Source organism: Watersipora subatra, chromosome 8 (assembly GCF_963576615.1).
Source record: "Watersipora subatra chromosome 8, tzWatSuba1.1, whole genome shotgun sequence".
Taxonomy (NCBI): Eukaryota; Metazoa; Bryozoa; class Gymnolaemata; order Cheilostomatida; family Watersiporidae; genus Watersipora; species Watersipora subatra.
This window is the reverse complement of record NC_088715.1, coordinates 5,524,467-5,541,127: the sequence shown is the minus strand read 5'-3', so window position 1 is coordinate 5,541,127 and position 16,661 is coordinate 5,524,467. Positions and strand designations below refer to the sequence as shown.

Below are 16,661 nucleotides of genomic sequence, written 5' to 3'. Positions count from 1 at the left end.
GCACCTTGTAGAGGAATTATGGTAGTTGTTATCTTGAATTCCAACCATGAGCACCTTGTAGAGGATTTATGGTAGTTGTTATCTTGATTAGAATACCTGAAGGTATGTAATAACCAAATCAGGTCTCGTTGGTAGTGGATATGTACATACGTGTTGATTCATCCTCTAAACACATTGCGAGAGATATAAGGAACTGAGAGAAGATAACTCCAAGCCTGAGATCTTTATAAGCTTACATATCTTTATAACTGCTTTTCCTTCATAAAATAGATAAACACAAATTAATTTGTTCTAATCTGAAAAAACCATCCAAAAGCAGGATATTACAATGGAAAAGCGTGTTTATAATTGTTCTGATTCACCACCTGTATTCACAAAGTAGCAATTAGATATCTACTGGTTATGATCTGCAATAAAATATAACATCAGTATGCACACCATATAAAGTTCTTGAATTGAACTGCTTTGAATTGGAGCCCAAATTTAGCTTCTTAGCTACATATTAAAATCAACATCAGGGAATAACAGTGACGTAATGCTTTTATTTGGTTTACTAGCACTACCAGTGATCTCAGGTAACTGTCAAGGGAGAAATTTTAAATAATTTAATTTTTTTTAGTAATTATGTTTATTTTAAATTTCTTATAATAATGAATATAAAAAGTAGGCTAATAATGATAATTTGATATTTAAATAACAGTATGAAATGTACTGTTTGTGTGAGTTTCCTTTGAGTGAAATACTACAATGTTCTATGGTTTTATGGTTCTATGTGTAATGGTTAGCCTCTGGACCTTGAGTTCAATTTCTCCCAAGACAAATTTTGACCGCAGACAAAGTGGCACTTCTGCCCCACAAAAATCAGACCGTTGCTATAAAGCAAAATTGAAATAGCTACTCAATCAATGGAGATGGGCACTACTATAGTTATCCTTGCAATTTGCTTTGACAGTAAGGCGTTGCTGTATCGATGAGCCCAAGTATCAAGTATTATTGAGATTATGAGGCCTACTATCTTTTGTGGGCAACTCTCTGCAGGTAATTATCTTATAATTGACAATAACACGCCAGTGGTTTGTTTCTAAGCGTCTGTGAACTCTATTTTTCTCCAAAGGTCAAAATAACAATTATTCTGTCAAGGCTTACTAGCTCAAGCAAAAATAACAATATGCTTATATACTTAGCCCTATTTGTTATGGCCTTACTAGGTTAAATGAGTACGTATCTGTTAGGCGTGTAGCAGTAGCTCTTACTGTAAACAGGGCGGCTGAGTTAGCTATCTTCTCTCAGGGCTTTATGGCTTCCTGGCTTGCCACCTCCTTTTGGGTGAATCGTGTTTGTTGAGTCTATCCTCGGCGAGCTGGTTGCTACTGGCTCCTTGGCTATCTTGGGCTTATGTTAATCCTCCTATCTTGGCTCTTCTTTGCGGCGCCCCTTTGCCGTCTGGCTCGCTGCCAGCTTCTCCTTTCTCCTGCCTGGCTCGCTGCCAGCTTCTCCTCTCTCCTGCCTGGCTCGCTGCCAGCTTCTCCTCCCTTTCCTTGATTTTGCTCCTCTTTTATACTTGACCTTGAGCCATTGTCGAATGTCATTGGTTGGTTGTGTTTTACTTGCGGTCTTTGCGTAAGCTTTTGTGTAATTTCTATTTCAGATTCTTTGCGGTGAGCTAAAATTCCTTACTGTGGTTGGGATTCCATGACGACAAGCGAACGAGAAGTGAAAAATATTCTAAGTCCGGTAACAAATTGTACAAAACTGGCCATAACTCAAAAACTAACAATGGCAGCATTATAAAATTAATTTTACAGTAATCCTCGTTCTAAGACGCTACTAGCTAGCTAATTTATATGAAGCAAGAGAAACTATTATCATATTATGCCATTCTTTTTACAACCATTTCGTCAATATTTTCTCATAAAATACAATATCTGAGTTAATGAATAATTATGCTATATTTTTCTACTGCTCTACAATACAACATTTTCTAAACTATAATGATGTTATAAGCTATAACTAAATATACTAAATAAAGTGTTGTAAATGATTCTTTCACTGATGGCTGGTTGCTGATCTGGTGCACGCCATTAATGTGGCTGACTCCTGTAATATTGGCGATATACCTCCATTTTTGCCTGATACTCTGTAGAGTTGTTTGCTTCGCTGAATATCCATTAATAATTGTTGTAACTAGTTAGTCTCTTTCATATTAAGTGGTGTTGATCAATAATAATCGTGATTTAGTAACAATTTTATGCTGTTTTTCATTCATTAAGCTATTCATTATAATGATCAGACAACTCCCAATCGAACTGATGTCCCATATATTCACATTGCATCAGCTGTGATGGTTGGACAACTCCCAATCGAACTGATGTCCCATATATTCACATTGCATCAGCTGTGATGGTTGGACAACTACCAATCGAACTGATGTCCCATATATTCACATTGCATCAGCTATGATAGTTGGACAACTCCCATGTTTGATATTTCCAGCAGCATAGCAATTGCCATATATTTCATGTCTGCTTATTGATGCATCACAGTGCTTACTGCAATGTTTTGCAGCAGTTGTGGTATTAGGTGATCCCACAATTTATTATTTCTTTTGACTTTTGGTCATCTATTGCTTCAAACCCTGACACATACTGGCCCTCAGGTGAAGCCAGACCCTGGCTTAAACATTTGCGACGCATCTATCTTGATCATCTGCCATCTAATGTATGGATAGCTTTGTGTGTAGCCTTCGGTCTTTATCAGCCTTTCGCAACACTGATCGTAATATCAGTTCATTAACATTAAAAGATCACCTCTGTGTCGTGTCTTTGGTGTTGCTAGGGAGTAGGCTTTATGTGGGCGTGTCTTATCGCAGTGTCTCACTCCTTATTCGTGGTTAGTTTTACTGCACGTCAGTTATTGGATGGCTTTCAGTTGTTTGGCCAATTTGTCTCAGTTTGAAGAATGTCAACTATCCCTCTATCAGTTGTGGCCTGGTCACCTCGGGATGCTTACTGGCCTCTGTATTATTATATACACGCGCAAGGCTAAAGTTGAGTAATTTCATTATGGTAGTAGCAGCTGTATTGGATATGGGCTGGCGTGTCCTCTCACGTAAGTTGCCTGTAATCATTCGGAATTTGTATATTCTTAGAGGCTTATAGATATCTAGCTGTGTATATGCTAAAGCGTCGAGCATTAAATTATTATTTTTTTGTAGCTTTATGTTTAGTTTTGTGTGTGTGTTAAGCTGAGTACTGTCAGCTATTTCCATTCATACTGTCCATCTTCATAATTATAATCTGTCATCAGCTTCTTCTTTGGAATGTCTTGTTGATCATGCATTCTACTTGTTCTTGACAGATTTCCAAGCAAGTTTTCTTCTCCATAATTTCTGCTTCCCGATTGCATTTTGGCTAGCATTTCAGACATATCACAATGCCTTGTCGCTAGCGCTTTTAACATATTTAGGTGCTGTTGGCTTGTTGGTGAGTAAAATAAGTGCTGTAAATCCAGGTATTGAGTTGAGAAAGTTTGGCCAGTGCATTTTCTGCCCATCTTCGGTTGCAACAGACAGCATCTATTTCCTTTTTTAAAAGGCATGTTTGTTGCTTGCCAGTCATAATTCTTATACATTTGTAGATTCAGCAGTGTTGCCTCTGGTGTAGAGTCTTTAGATTTGGAGCATATCATTTCTTCAGGTAAGTCCAGTATTAAATTTGTGCGCAATCTGGTGTGATCTGCTGTGTGGCATAGCGTGGGGTGATCTGTATACGCTTTTGTTCTGTCAAATAGGTTGCCAGTCAAAATAATTATGGCTGCTAGAGTAATCAGTCGTACTGCTTCTTCCTTAGCGGGTGTTAGTCTTCCTGACTTTTGTCTTGTGCTAAATCGAACAGTGTTATTCTGTGGTAGCTGCTGAATCTTAAAATATCTGTCTTTAGCGCTTGCTGACACTTCCCATGTATGTTTTTCTGTTTGGCTTGTTACTTGCTGTACTGCTTTTGTTCCGTTTGTGGCTATTGTTTCAATGTCTGGCGGCTCTACTCGTGGCTGAGGATTTGTCTGCTCTTCTTTGGCTGCTGCAGCTCTGGATTTTTCTTCTGTGTGAGTCGTTGGTGTAAGTAGGTCTTGAGTTAAGGCGTTCACCATTCCTATTCTATTAATGTCTTGACCTCTATGGCTACTCACTTTATTGGTAGCCCTAAACTGATTTTTGGTGTCTTCAAAGCCTACCATGTGATTTTGTTGCGTTGGGCACTCTTCTGGCATAGAGTTAGCTGTTCTTCTGCAAAAGTAGTGCTGATGGCCAATGTCATTGCAATTTCGGCAAATGGGTCGCCCATCCATTGTGAACTCTTGTCCCTCATGCTGGCGGTTGTGCTCCCGAGCTCTTAGCATCTGGTTATCTCTCCATGATTGTCTCTGAGGTGCTCTAGAAAAGTTGGCATTTCTGTGGTTTCTCCAATTATTATTAAATCTTCGACCTGAAGAGTATCCTGCTTGATTATTTCTATAGCTTCCATGGAATTGTCTGCCCATTGGCCTGTTCCATCTTCTGTCTCTCCAGTTTGTGTTAGTTGCCGCACTGCCACCATAATTCCTATCTCGTTGGAACCAGTTGTTATTGTTATTCCTTCTGCTTCTATTCTCGGCTACTCTTTCAGCTTCTCTTAGCTCCAGGTTTTTCAGGCTTTGCTTAATTGCTTCCAGTTGCTCTTCCTGTCGTATGTCACGACTTACTACACTAACATTTGCATGTGCTGATTCATTAAGTAGAATAGCATTGGTCTTTTCCATCCTCTGTGCTGCCTTGAAGGCGCCATCTGCTGTGCTGATGCTAGGATTGTTTAACAAGCCCCTCTTGAAAGTCACTGGTAGGCCTCGAACAAATGATGATAATATTATTTGGTCTAGTGCATCAGCATTCATGGTGGGAAAGAGTCTTTTAGCCATAGTGGTGATGCTGGCATAATATTTGCCAATACTTTCTGACTCCTGCTTTATTCTGTTATTTAGGTCCACTGAGTTTGCTATTCCATCTGTTACAGCAAATTCTTCAGCAAGTTCAGCTGTGAGCAAGCTGTAATTTTCTTTGATGTATGGGTTCCTTGCTATTATATTACGATAAGTGATGAGAGCACCTTCGGTGAGATACAGTGGAAGTATTTTTCCCCAATTTTCTCGTGGAATGCTCAGGGCTTGGCAGTTAAGCTCATAGTTGTCTGTCCATTCACTGAAGGTGGTTTCTGCTGAGGGTCCATTTGAAAACTTCTCTACTTCGGGTAGTTTTGTGGCTACATTTATTATGTTTGTGGCTTGCTTATTTGACTGTTCCACTGCTTGTTTTGCAGGTATTCGTTTGGTAGGCAGTCCTTGTGTTAGTTTATTTTGACAATAATCTAGGTCAGAGCTGTCAGATTCGTAGTAAGGCACCCATGGCTCCTGTAATGGCTGACTGCTTTTTCTATAATGCTTCTGGCTTGAGGCATTGGGCCAAGGTGTTGATTCACACGTGTTTCGCTCTGGTCTAGCTTCTCTTCCCAATTGCATCCCTCGCTGGCTATGTTTCATCTCACACTCTGGATAGTTTACTCCCTGTCTCATCTTTAATTCCTGGTGTGATTTGTAGCGTAATCTTTCCTCATTCAACTCCCGCTGTCTTTGCTCTTCTAGCCATGCTAACTGCTCTTGTTCAAGTCTTTCAAATCTTGTTGAGTATGGCTCTTGTAGGAGTTGTCTCCTCTCTTGATCTAATGCTCTACCATACTCATTGTTTGCTTCGGCCATGTGATACTGCTTTGGTTTGAGTATGCTTTTCCTTGGTGTTACATCGCATTGATAATCATAACACATTGCTTGTCGAGGCTGGTAGCATTCTTCATCAAATTTTATTTGTTCTTGGTATCCTAGTTCTAGCCAATCTTTTGGAAGTTGTCTCCTTTCTGCGCATGGTGACTGATTTCTGCACTCTTCATATCTCTCCAATCCATAAGGCCATGTTAGTTTTGGGTTGTTTTTCTTGTAATAATTCTCACTATGTAAGTTTAGGTTGCTCATCTCTGACCTTTTGACTCGCACTTCTTCCGGCATGAGTTCTTGTGCCCTTCGCCATTCTCGTTGCTCATTCAGTTTTTTCTCGTGTTGTGGGTTTCCCATATTCTGTAGAAGCCGTCTTTTCTTGTGGTGGGCCAGCTGTTCTTCTTCATATTTATTCGCTCTTTCTTCTCTATAATTTCGTATTGGTTGCTGGGTGTCAGCTGCTTGTTGTGTGAAGTCATGTTTATTATTACTTGCTCTGCTACTCTCTATTTCAAAATGGCTTTGTTTGGTATTGTGCTTTTGCTTGCTGGGCTCTACGCTTTTGCATGTGCAGCTCTCCTCGTCTGAGCTCTCCTCACTAACTATGATTGCATCGTCACTAAATAGTATGCGAGTTGCTGGTGGGCTGGTTTGTGAGCGCTTTTCTTTTCTGTTATTTTGTAGGTTGTCTTTATCCTTAGCATTATAACTTGCCAAAATGCTTTTTGCTAAAGGTCTCTGCATTGCTTGTGGTGTTTGCTCTATTTCCCTGTAACTGGACGCTGGGGATAATCCATGTCTCGAAATTGGTATTTCATCATCATCTGTGCTTATATGCAAGGGTGATGAGAACAAGTCAGCATGACGCTCAAGTTGCTTTGCTCTCCTGTGTGTTTTGAAGCTCTGGTGTTTGGCTCCGAGGTCTTCATCCCCGAGCATATCACATGTCAATCTATTTAACCAGTCATTGTATCTTGCTAGCTCTGCTGCCTTGTTTATGGCTGTAGCGTCACTTCTACGCTTTGATGGTTGTGCTAACATCGCTTGCTCTCTGCATTCCTCATCATCATCGCTGTTTTCTATTGCAGGTGGTCTGGCAGTAGGTGCCCTCCGTATTGTTGAAGTCGAAGCAAAGGGATCTGCGTCTTCGTGCTGAGCTCTATACTCATCCAAAGTAACAAACGTCTCATCGCTCACACCCTCTCTATTGTGTGTCTCCAACTGACCTTGTCTGTCAGCTAACTGGAGAAGCTCTTCTTCTTGCTGTAAGTTTTCAGTAGTCATTTCGCTGCCCTCTCTATTTTCTTTAGTTGCTTGTGCTTCTGATTCACGCTTCCTTTGCATCTTTTCTGCTGGCTCCTCACTCCTGCTCCTTCTATTTCTTGGAGGCTGTACTCCTATTAGATATTTGGCTGTCTCTCGTAGTCGGCTCATAATGGCATAAGCTTAATATAATATGCAAAATACAGATCAAATATTTAAAGCGGTACTGATTAATTAATAAAGCTATTTTTGTTTGTTAGTAATATCAAAATAATGTTTCAGAAAGAATAAAAGATAAATAGCGTCAAAGTATTATATCCTAAAACTAGATAATTAAATCCAAACAAAATTTTCAAAAAATGTTCGATTCAATCTCGGGTCTCAAGCTCCACTTTGTCAAGGGAGAAATTTTAAATGATTTAATTACTTTTAACTAATTATGTTTATTTTAAATTTCTTATAATAATGAATATAAAAAGTAGGCTAATAATGATAATTTGATATTTAAATAACAGTATGAAATGTACTGTTTGTGTGAGTTTCCTTTGAGTGAAATACTACAATGTTCTATGGTTTTATGGTTCTATGTGTAATGGTTAGCCTCTGGACCTTGAGTTCAATTTCTCCCAAGACAAATTTTGACCGCAGACAAAGTGGCACTTCTGCCCCACAAAAATCAGACCGTTGCTATAAAGCAAAATTGAAATAGCTACTCAATCAATGGAGATGGGCACTACTATAGTTATCCTTGCAATTTGCTTTGACAGTAAGGCGTTGCTGTATCGATGAGCCCAAGTATCAAGTATTATTGAGATTATGAGGCCTACTATCTTTTGTGGGCAACTCTCTGCAGGTAATTATCTTATAATTGACAATAACACGCCAGTGGTTTGTTTCTAAGCGTCTGTGAACTCTATTTTTCTCCAAAGGTCAAAATAACAATTATTCTGTCAAGGCTTACTAGCTCAAGCAAAAATAACAATATGCTTATATACTTAGCCCTATTTGTTATGGCCTTACTAGGTTAAATGAGTACGTATCTGTTAGGCGTGTAGCAGTAGCTCTTACTGTAAACAGGGCGGCTGAGTTAGCTATCTTCTCTCAGGGCTTTATGGCTTCCTGGCTTGCCACCTCCTTTTGGGTGAATCGTGTTTGTTGAGTCTATCCTCGGCGAGCTGGTTGCTACTGGCTCCTTGGCTATCTTGGGCTTATGTTAATCCTCCTATCTTGGCTCTTCTTTGCGGCGCCCCTTTGCCGTCTGGCTCGCTGCCAGCTTCTCCTTTCTCCTGCCTGGCTCGCTGCCAGCTTCTCCTCTCTCCTGCCTGGCTCGCTGCCAGCTTCTCCTCCCTTTCCTTGATTTTGCTCCTCTTTTATACTTGACCTTGAGCCATTGTCGAATGTCATTGGTTGGTTGTGTTTTACTTGCGGTCTTTGCGTAAGCTTTTGTGTAATTTCTATTTCAGATTCTTTGCGGTGAGCTAAAATTCCTTACTGTGGTTGGGATTCCATGACGACAAGCGAACGAGAAGTGAAAAATATTCTAAGTCCGGTAACAAATTGTACAAAACTGGCCATAACTCAAAAACTAACAATGGCAGCATTATAAAATTAATTTTACAGTAATCCTCGTTCTAAGACGCTACTAGCTAGCTAATTTATATGAAGCAAGAGAAACTATTATCATATTATGCCATTCTTTTTACAACCATTTCGTCAATATTTTCTCATAAAATACAATATCTGAGTTAATGAATAATTATGCTATATTTTTCTACTGCTCTACAATACAACATTTTCTAAACTATAATGATGTTATAAGCTATAACTAAATATACTAAATAAAGTGTTGTAAATGATTCTTTCACTGATGGCTGGTTGCTGATCTGGTGCACGCCATTAATGTGGCTGACTCCTGTAATATTGGCGATATACCTCCATTTTTGCCTGATACTCTGTAGAGTTGTTTGCTTCGCTGAATATCCATTAATAATTGTTGTAACTAGTTAGTCTCTTTCATATTAAGTGGTGTTGATCAATAATAATCGTGATTTAGTAACAATTTTATGCTGTTTTTCATTCATTAAGCTATTCATTATAATGATCAGACAACTCCCAATCGAACTGATGTCCCATATATTCACATTGCATCAGCTGTGATGGTTGGACAACTCCCAATCGAACTGATGTCCCATATATTCACATTGCATCAGCTGTGATGGTTGGACAACTACCAATCGAACTGATGTCCCATATATTCACATTGCATCAGCTATGATAGTTGGACAACTCCCATGTTTGATATTTCCAGCAGCATAGCAATTGCCATATATTTCATGTCTGCTTATTGATGCATCACAGTGCTTACTGCAATGTTTTGCAGCAGTTGTGGTATTAGGTGATCCCACAATTTATTATTTCTTTTGACTTTTGGTCATCTATTGCTTCAAACCCTGACATAACCCATAGGGGTAAATAGTTACTCTAGTACCTGATTATGACTCTTGACAAGAAAGTATCATGCTTACTTTCTATGTTACCCATGACTGTTAGGTCTAGCTTAGCTACACATACATGTTAAGCTTTACTGGTAGTACTCGCACTTATAGTACCCGTAGTTATAGTACCCGTACTTATAGTACCCGTACTTATAGTACCCATATATATAGTACCTGTACTTATAGTACCCATACTTATAGTACCCGTACTTATAGTACCCGTACTTATAATACCCGTACTTATAGTAGCCGTACTTACAGTACCCGTACTTATAGTACCAGTACTTATAGTACCAGTACTTATAGTACCCGTACTTATAGTAGCCGTACTTATAGTACCCGTACTTATAGTACCCATATATATAGTACCCGTACTTATAGTACCCGTACTTATAGTAGCCGTACTTACAGTACCCGTACTTATAGTACCCGTACTTATAATATCCGTACTTATAGTACCCGTAGTTATAGTACCCATATATATAGTACCTGTACTTATAGTACCCATACTTATAGTACCCGTACTTATAGTACCAGTACTTATAGTACCCGTACTTATAGTAGCCGTACTTATAGTACCCATACTTATAGTACCAGTACTTATAGTACCCGTACTTATAGTACCCAGACTTATAGTACCCATATTTATAGTATCCGTATTTATAGTACCCGTACTTATAGTACCTGTACTTATAATACCCGTACTTATAATACCCGTACTTATAGTGTCCGTACTTATAGTACCCGTACTTATAGTACCCGTACTTATAGTACCCGTACTTATAGTACCTGTACTTATAGTACCCATACTTATAGTACCCCCTACTTATAGTACTCGTACTTATAGTACCCGTACTTATAATACCCGTACTTATAATACCCGTACTTATAGTGTCCGTACTTATAGTACCCGTACTTATAGTACCCGTACTTATAGTAGCCGTACTTATAGTACCCATATATATAGTACCTGTACTTATAGTACCCATACTTATAGTACCCGTACTTATAGTACCCATATATATAGTACCTGTACTTATAGTAGCCATACTTATAGTACCCGTACTTATAGTACCCGTACTTATAATATCCGTACTTATAGTACCCGTAGTTATAGTACCCATATATATAGTACCTGTACTTATAGTACCCATACTTATAGTACCCGTACTTATAGTACCAGTACTTATAGTACCCGTACTTATAGTACCCAGACTTATAGTACCCATATTTATAGTATCCGTATTTATAGTACCCGTACTTATAGTACCTGTACTTATAGTACCCCCTACTTATAGTACTCGTACTTATAGTACCCGTACTTATAGTACCAGTACTTATAGTACCCGTACTTATAGTACCCGTACTTATAGTACCCATATATATAGTACCTGTACTTATAGTACCCATACTTATAGTACCCGTACTTATAGTACCCATATATATAGTACCTGTACTTATAGTAGCCATACTTATAGTACCCGTACTTATAGTACCCGTACTTATAATATCCGTACTTATAGTACCTGTACTTATAGTACCCCCTACTTATAGTACTCGTACTTATAGTACCCGTACTTATAGTACCAGTACTTATAGTACCCGTACTTATAGTACCCGTACTTATAGTACCCATATATATAGTACCTGTACTTATAGTACCCATACTTATAGTACCCGTACTTATAGTACCCATATATATAGTACCTGTACTTATAGTAGCCATACTTATAGTACCCGTACTTATAGTACCCGTACTTATAATATCCGTACTTATAGTACCCGTAGTTATAGTACCCATATATATAGTACCTGTACTTATAGTACCCATACTTATAGTACCCGTACTTATAGTACCAGTACTTATATTACCCGTACTTATAGTACCCAGACTTATAGTACCCATATTTATAGTATCCGTATTTATAGTACCCGTACTTATAGTACCTGTACTTATAGTACCCCCTACTTATAGTACTCGTACTTATAGTACCCGTACTTATAGTACCAGTACTTATAGTACCCGTACTTATAGTACCCGTACTTATAGTACCCATATATATAGTACCTGTACTTATAGTACCCATACTTATAGTACCCGTACTTATAGTACCCATATATATAGTACCTGTACTTATAGTAGCCATACTTATAGTACCCGTACTTATAGTACCCGTACTTATAATATCCGTACTTATAGTACCCGTAGTTATAGTACCCATATATATAGTACCTGTACTTATAGTACCCATACTTATAATACCCGTACTTATAGTACCAGTACTTATAGTACCCGTACTTATAGTACCCAGACTTATAATACCCATATTTATAGTATCCGTATTTATAGTACCCGTACTTATAGTACCTGTACTTATAGTACCCCCTACTTATAGTACTCGTACTTATAGTACCCGTACTTATAGTACCAGTACTTATAGTACCCGTACTTATAGTAGCCGTACTTATAGTACCCATACTTATAGTACCCGTATATATAGTACCCGTACTTATAGTACCCGTACTTATAATACCCGTACTTATAGTGTCCGTACTTATAGTACCCGTACTTATAGTACCCGTACTTATAGTAGCCGTACTTATAGTACCCATACTTATAGTACCAGTACTTATAGTACCCGTACTTATAGTACCCGTACTTATAGTACCCATATATATAGTACCCGTACTTATAGTACCCGTACTTATAGTACCCGTACTTATAGTACCCGTACTTATAGTAGCCGTACTTATAGTACCCATACTTATAGTACCCGTACTTATAGTACCCATGCTTATAGTACCAGTACTTATAGTGCCCATACTTATAGTACCCGTACTTATAGTACCCGTACTTATAGTACCCATACTTATAGTATCCGTACTTATAGTGCCCGTACTTATAGTGCCCGTACTTATAGTACCCATATATATAGTACCCGTACTTGTAGTACCCGTACTTAAAGTACCCGTACTTATAGTACCCATACTTATAGTACCCGTACTTATAGTACCCGTACTTATAGTACCCGTATTTGTAGTATCCGTACTTATAGTACCCGTACTTATAGTACCCATACTTATAGTACCCATACTTATAGTACCCGTACTTATAGTACCCGTACTTATAGTACCCATACTTATAGTACCCGTATTTGTAGTATCCGTACTTATAGTACCCGTACTTATAGTACCAGTACTTATAGTACCCGTACTTATAGTACCCGTACTTATAGTACCCGTACTTATAGTAGCCGTACTTATAGTACCCGTATATATAGTACCCGTACTTATAGTACCCGTACTTATAGTACCCGTGCTTATATTACCCGTATATATAGTACCAGTACTTATAGTACCCGTACTTATAGTACCCGTACTTATAGTACCCGTACTTATAGTAGCCGTACTTATAGTACCCGTATATATAGTACCCGTACTTATAGTACCCGTACTTATAGTACCCGTGCTTATATTACCCATATATATAGTACCAGTACTTATAGTACCCGTACTTATAGTAGCCGTACTTATAGTACCCGTACTTATAGTAGCCATACTTATAGTACCAGTACTTATAGTACCCGTATATATAGTACCCGTACTTATAGTACCCGTACTTATAGTACCCGTGCTTATATTACCCATATATATAGTACCAGTACTTATAGTACCCGTACTTATAGTACCCATACTTATAGTACCCGTACTTATAGTACCCGTACTTATAGTACCCGTACTTATAGTAGCCGTACTTATAGTACCCGTATATATAGTACCCGTACTTATAGTACCCGTACTTATAGTACCCGTACTTATAGTACCCGTACTTATAGTACCCGTACTTATAGTACCAGTACTTATAGTACCCGTACTTATAGTACCCATACTTATAGTATCCGTACTTATAGTGCCCGTACTTATAGTACCCATACTTATAGTACCCGTACTTATAGTACCTACACTTACAGTACCCGTGCTTATAGTACCCATACTAATAGTATCCGTACTTATTATAGTACCCGCACTTATAGTACCTGCACTTATCTTGGGTTGATCGAATCTCTACACAAACTTCATTGCCATGTCCCGTTTCTTCTCAAAGTAAGTCATAAAAGCAGGTCAGTACAGTTGATCTGCTGTACTGACACTTCGGTGTTTCTCCATCCACTCCCACCAGAACAGGAGCGGTAGTAGGTCATTGAGGTCATCGGTTCGTGGCATGATGATGTAACTGAGCTGTCTGACGTCGCCTAGTTTTAAGTAGCAGGATTTGACTTGGTAGACAAACTATATGATAGCGTTTCCAAAAGTGAATGAGATGGTGTGCTTTATTGTAATATACGCTGCTCGCTTTCTTCTCATCGTCGCCTATTGCAACGCTCGGAGTGCCTGTGCAAGTTTTGTAGTAGCTGTAGTTCTGTAGTATTCGTAGCTGGAAAAAAGTAAAAGTAAGTCAGCTACGGAAGAAAATGAACATGCTTACTATCACGAACAGTTTCAAATCTAATGTTTTTAAGTAGTGAAGGTGTGGCAATTCATAGACAATAGAACATTGAATAAGAAGTACTTACCTTTTTGATGTGGAAATGTAGTAGGTGAGAACTGCGTTTTTTCCAGTGACCGCAAGAAACAAACGTTTACGTGACCTTCTCGGTACACATTGGCAGAAATTATTAATTGCTTGTAAAATACTACTCATTAATTTATTTTATTTAATGAGTAGTACATTTGTATAGCTGTATAGGCACCTTTGTTTGTATAGGCCGCAGAACTCAGGACGGTGCTTTTTAACGCGGCAGCAACTTTACTATTTAAAACGGAACAGTACTGTTGGGTGCTGTAAAGAGGCGCGCTAACCAGAGATCAGGTGATTTTTGTGTAAAAACGATGAATAGGTTATGTATAGAGTTGCACTAACTGGAGATGCCCGTTAATGCGCCCTAGTGGTGAAAGAGAAAACCACAGAATAGTATGGTACTCTATAAGGTGGACACACAATTACACACCACACAACGATTGCAGTTCATATAGTAGATGATGGATAAATCCTCTGTGAGAGGGTGTGGTATATAATGATGTGACTGTCGGTACTGAGACTTGGATTTATCTCCCCCTGACCTGAGGCTAAGATGAGTGCTCTTATGAGGGTCAGGGACGGTCAAAGTAAATGGTGCACCCCAGCCGACCCAGTGTCATCGTCATCACTGGATGTTATGCTAATATCAATGTTAGTAGGCTGCAGTGCAGCTGATTGGCTAGATGATTGTACCATGAAAGATTATCAAAATGTACTGAGTTTGATGGACTGTATGATATTTATCTGATTTGAACGCTATCTAGTGTAAGTATACAGTCCTCTAGTTCTGCTATGTAAGAATTAGTATTTTCCCATGGAAAGGTACTAAAGTTTGATAATCTTGTTGCATACACCCCGAGCCTGGCTGAGATAGTCATCTAAATTTAGCCTGTTGACCACTCAGTGATCAGAATATTGTTGATCAGACAGAACATATTCACTGCATTCAATATGAAGTTTAAAAAAATAGCGTGTGATTGGTCACATGATGGTCTGAGCTTTTTACTTAGCTGGCTGCAGATGGAGCAGAGCTTAAACTTAGCTGTTGTGTGTTTACCTTCCGTAGTAGTGATAATTTGCTCCATAGTTCTCAGTCAACTGCTACTATGTCAGTAGGATGGTTCTTAATGTTTTGGTAACAGTTTATTGATTGTAGCCCGTAGCTGACAAGTAACAGATTAGTAAAATGAAGCATTAGAATCATGATACATGTGATATCCTGTGCAAAGTCTTACGTAAAGTGTGAATCACAAGCTATAAAGTGACAACATAGAAGTAACAAAGCATGTGCTCACCATAAAATAGTAACATCTAACTCAAGCCAATTACATACAATGCATGCAGAATGATCAACATAAATTCTATGGATGTAATAAAAATATGAGCCAAGAAATTATAAAATGATTCTCTAAATTCAACCTGGCCAGTGTGTAGTATTACAAGGGAAAAGTTAATAATAATCTAGTGTTTAAAATGTACATGTCATCATCTTGAATAATGAATATGTTGATACTACATACAATTGTTGGTGTATGTAACCAGCATAGACAGGTTGAGATTCACTAGTTCTGGTATATTCTGGTATGAAGCTTCTGCAAATGGTAATAGTATGTATAATTATATAAGATTAGGGATGAGCCTTAGATCCTAACAGTTTGACAACTACTATGCTGTTAAAAAGCTATGGTGATTAGAAAGACCACTGATGCTATGCGGAGACAACTCTCCATAAAACTAACACAACTACCATATTGATAAATTCCTAGAGTTTACTTGGGATAATGCAAATAATCCTTATTATTGGAACATAGGAAGGTTGTACATGGTCTGACAACTCCAGTCACACACACACACACACACATAACTCTGGATGTATAATGGATTAATAAATATTTAGCTAAACAGATATATTATAATAGTATTACAAGTACAGGTTGTTGAGGGTCTACCAACTTTAATATGAGTCTGATACTGATGATGTTACTGAGGTTGTCATGGAGATACAATAACTTTACACATTTCTGTCTTTCTAAAAGTTGATGATCACTGGGGAGTGTCAAGATGATGCAATACAGAGAACAATACAGGATATAGAGATAACCTGAGTATATCATATGTATATCTAGTTGCTAGGTCTGAACCCAGATACTTATCTATCTGGCATTGCTTTCTAACTACCAGAATAAATAAGGTAGCTGGAAACAGGATAGCAGGTTCATACATGGCCCTGATGACAGCTTATAAACAGTTGGTAGCCATCTAGAACATTCTAGAAACAAGACAGTAATATAGAGATAAATGAGGATGCAATAGGCTACAACCAAGGCTAATACCTAGTAGGACCTGAATGAATGATAAGGACTGTATACAAAGTAGTCTTGTAGCTGGGCAAGGTATTCAAAAGGATGCTGCATACATTGCTAATACAGAAGTTAGTAGTAGTGTCTGGTATTGGTGAATACTTACTGCTTTAGATACACGATTCAGTCACCAACTAATCTTTATTAAATCTCTTTACTATAATAAGA

General features: G+C 38.3%; 1 long non-coding RNA gene across 2 annotated transcripts; it reads left to right on the top strand.

Moving 5' to 3' along the window:
* The first annotated feature begins 3,022 nt into the window (after positions 1–3,022).
* LOC137401966 (uncharacterized) lies at positions 3,023–8,851 on the top strand. 2 transcript variants are annotated; one of them, XR_010979407.1, is made up of 4 exons: positions 3,023–3,108; positions 3,637–3,695; positions 6,885–7,061; positions 8,523–8,851. It is a non-coding gene; the product is annotated as an uncharacterized lncRNA (long non-coding RNA). The 2 variants fall into 2 exon arrangements; XR_010979406.1 differs by lacking the exon at positions 8,523–8,851 and adding an exon at positions 7,827–7,883.
* Positions 8,852–16,661: the final 7,810 nt, after the last annotated feature.